The sequence below is a fragment of the Triticum dicoccoides genome, chromosome 7A (genome assembly GCF_002162155.2).
Source record: "Triticum dicoccoides isolate Atlit2015 ecotype Zavitan chromosome 7A, WEW_v2.0, whole genome shotgun sequence".
Classification (NCBI taxonomy): domain Eukaryota; kingdom Viridiplantae; phylum Streptophyta; class Magnoliopsida; order Poales; family Poaceae; genus Triticum; species Triticum dicoccoides.
Genome location: NC_041392.1, coordinates 138,242,773 through 138,247,181, shown reverse-complemented (window position 1 = coordinate 138,247,181; position 4,409 = coordinate 138,242,773).

Sequence of the window (4,409 nt, the reverse complement as noted above, 5' to 3'; positions counted from 1 at the left end):
ATTTTAAACTTGCCGGTGAGAAGAGGTTATTTGATATTAACTCACTTGATGAATGGAGAACCCAAGCCTACGAAAATGCCAAGTTGTTTAAAGAAAAAGTTAAAAGGTGGCATGATAAAACAATACAAAAGCATGAGTTTAATGTAGGTGATTATGTATTGCTATACAACTCTCGTTTAAGATTTTTTGCAGGAAAACTTCTCTCTAAGTGGGAAGGTTCTTACGTTATCGAGGAGGTCTACCGTTCCGGTGCCATAAAAATCAACAACTTCAAAGGCACAAATCCAAAGGTGGTAAATGGTCAAAGAATCAAACATTATATCTCAGGTAATCCCATAAATGTTGAAACCAATGTTATTGAAACCGTAACCCCGGAGGAATACATAAGGGACACCTTCCGGAACGTTACAGACTCCGAAAAGGAATAGGCATGTGGTACGGTAAGTAAACCGACTCCAAAACAGTTTTTAAGGAAATATTTCTCCGTTTTGGAATATTTAAAAAAATAGAAAAAAAGCAGCAGTCCGGAAAGGACACGAGGGTGGAGGGCGCACCCCCCTACCTCGTGGGCACCTCCTGTGCTCTCCGGACTCCGTTTTCTTACAGGACACGTATTTTGGTCGGTGAAAATTCATTATATAACCTCCCGTGGGTTTTAACTCCTGTATCACGCAAAACCCTCTTGTTTTTGTTTCGAGCTGTTTTCTGTCAGGGTTGTCAAGGCCAGGCACTATGTCGTCTCCCTCCTCCTCCAACCATGAGGGCAGCGATGCTTGGCTAATGAAGATAGAGCTGAAGAGAGAAGAACCTATGGAGATCAACAAGGATGAAGGGATCAAGAAGGCCATGGAGGACCAAGTTCCAGCAACAGAAGACACCCTTCAACTGGATCACAATCTTCTTACCCCAACAGAAATCGACGCCTTCAAGATGATTGAGTTGGCTCGTATACAAAATAAGTATCTCACACGTGAAAATATTTTGTTGAAGGATCATATCATCGCACTCAAGGGCATTATCCGCAAGCTAGAAGACCTCCTACGCTCGATGTGCGACTATCCATCATCAACAACTCCACCTTCTTCACCAACAAGAGAGACATAATCACCTGGGTATGGGCACTCCACTTGGCAACTGCCAAGCTTGGGGGAGTGCCCCGGTATCGTATCACCATCACTTTTATCTTTACTATTTTTCTTAGTTCGATCCTTTTGGTAATATTTTGATCTAGTAGAATAAAAGTTCTTAGTATGATCTAGTCATGAGTTTTGCTTTATTATCCTTCTATGTAATCGAGTCCTTGAGCTATATAATAAAGATTAGTGTTGAGTCAAGGGCTTGCTTATTTTTGCCATGATCCCAAATAAAAGAAAAGAAAAGAGAAAGAAATAAAAAGAAACAAAGAGATCATGTGAGTCTTATGGAGACTAATGAGCTCACATAGAAAGAGTATGATGAATAAAAGTTATTGAGGGTTGACAAACATAGTTTTGGTCATTGTTGCAATTAATAGGAAGTAATAAAGAAAGAGAGGTCTTCACATATAAATATACTATCTTGGACATCTTTTATGATTGTGATCACTCATTAAAATATGACATGCTAAAGAGTTGACATTGGACAAGGAAGACAACATAATGGGTTATGTTTTCTTACACCCGAGATAAATTATATTGTCTTGGATCCTCCAACATGTTGAGCTTGCCTTTATCCCTCATGCTAGCCAAATTCATTGCACCAAGTAGAGATACTACTTGTGCTTCCAAATACCCTTAAAGCAGTTTTGCCATGAGAGTCCACCATACCTACCTATGGATTGAGTAAGACCCATCAAGTAAGTTGTCATCAGTGCAAGCAATAAAAATTGCTCTCTAAATATGTATGATTGATTGGTGTGGTGGAAATGAGCTTTATACAATCATGTGATATGGAAGTAATAAAAGCGACAGACTGCATAATAAAGGTCCATATCACAAGTGGCAATATAAAGTGATGTTCTTTCGCATTAGGATTTTGTGCATTTACCCACAAAAGCGCATGACAACCTCTGCTTCCCTCTGCGAAGGGCCTATCTTTTACTTTTATCTACTACATTGCATAAGAGTCATGGTGATCTTCACCCTTCCTTTTTACATTTTATCCTTTGGCAAGCACAATATGTTGGAAAGATCCTGGTATATATGGCTAATTGGATGTGGGTTTTCATGAACTATTACTGTTGACATTACCCTTGAGGTAAAACGCTGGGAGGCAAAAACTATAAGCCCCTATATTTCTCTGTGTCCGATTAAAACCACATACCCATAAGTATTTGTGTGAGTGTCAGCAATTGTGAAAGATTATATGATAGTTGAGTATGTCGACTTGCTGAAAAGCTCTTATACATTGACTCTTTCCTATGTTATGATTAATTGCGATTGCTTCAATGACTAAGATTATAGTTTGTTAGTTTTCAATGAAGTTGACGATTCATACTTGATATTGTGATTGAATTATTACTCTAGCATAAGAAATCATATGACAAGAATTATATAAGTTGTTGTTCTAAGAATGATCATGATGCCCTCATGTCCATATTTTATTTTTATCGACACCTTCTTCTCTAAACATGTGGACATATTTTTCGATTTCGGCTTTTCGCTTGAGGACAAGCGAGGTCTAAGCTTGGGGGAGTTGATACGTCCATTTTGCATCATGCTTTTATATCAATATTTATTGCATTATGGGCTGTTATTACACATTATGTCACAATACTTATGCGTATTCTCTCTTATTTTACAAGGTTTACATAAAGAGAGAGAATGCCGGCAGCTGGGATTCTGGCTGGAAAAGGAGCAAATATTAGAGACCTATTCTGCACAGCTCCAAAAGTCCTGAAACTTCACGGATAATGTTTTCCAAATATATAAAAAACATTGAGTGCAAGAACTTCACCAGGAGGGCACACCCTGCCCACGAGGGTGGGGGGCGTGCCCCCTACCTTGTGGGCCCCCTGGTGGCCCTCCGGTGACCATCTTCTGCTATATGGACTCTTTCGATGGGAAAAAATCATAAGCCATCTTCTCGGACGAAACTCCGCCGCCACGAGGCGGAACCTTGGCGGAACCAATCTAGGGTTCTGGCGGGGCTGTTTTGCCGGGGAAACTTCCCTCTCGGAGAGGGAAATCATCGTCATCGTCATCACCAACGCTCCTCACATCGGGAGAGGGCAATCTCCATCAACATCTTCATCAGCACCATCTCATCTCAAAACCCTAGTTCATCTCTTGTATCCAATTCTTGTCTCCAAGTCCGGGATTGGTGCTAGTAGGTTGCTAGTAGTGTTAATTACTCCTTGTAGCTGATGCTAGTTAGTTTAATTGGTGGAAGATCATATGTTCAGATCCTATATGCATATTAATACCCCTCTGATTATGAACATGTTTATGCTTTGTGAGTAGTTACTTTTGTTCCTGAGGACATGGGAGAAGTCTTGCTATTAGTAGTCATGTGAATTTGGTATTCGTTCGATATTATGATGAGATGTATGTTGTCTCTCCCCTAGTGGTGTTATGTGAACGTCGACTACATGACACTTCACCATTGTTTGGGCCTAGAGGAAGGCATTGGGAAGTAATAAGTAGATGATGGGTTGCTAGAGTGACAGAAGCTTAAACCCTAGTTTATGTTTTGCTTCGTAAGGGGCTGATTTGGATCCATATGTTTCATCCTATGGTTAGGTTTACCTTAATACTTTTGTTGTATTTGCAGATGCTTGCAATAGAGGTTAATCATGCAACACCCCGGATGTAACTTTCCCAATTTGTACTCCAACTCTTGCCATTTCCGGCGTTAAGTTATTTTATTTTCTCGGGTTCGGGTTTTTGTCCCCGTGTGTTGTTGTCGTTGTCATGCATCTCATATCATGTCATCATGTGCATTGCATTTGCATACGTGTTCGTCTCATGCATTCGAGCATTTTCCTCGTTGTCCGTTTTGCATTCCGGCGCTTCGTTCTCCTCCGGTGGTCATTTCTATCTTTCTTTCGTGTGTGGGGATTAAACATTTCTGGATTGGACCGAGACTTGCCAAGTGGCCTTGGTTTACTACCGGTAGACCGCCTGTCAAGTTTTGTATCATTTGGACTTTGTTTGATACTCCAACGGTTAACCGAGGGACTGAAAAGGCCTCGTGCGTGTTGCAGCCCAACACCCCTCCAATTTGGCCCAAAACCCACCAAACTCTGTTCCATGTCCTAGAGCGTTCGATCATGATCGCGTGGCTGAAAACCGCACCTCATTGGACTCTCGTAACTCCCTTTATGCCTATATATACACCCCCCCATTCCAAATTCGCGGATCCTCTCCCCCCTAACCCTAAAAATCCCAGATCCGCCGCTCCGGACGTGTCCGAGCGGAGCCGAACAACGT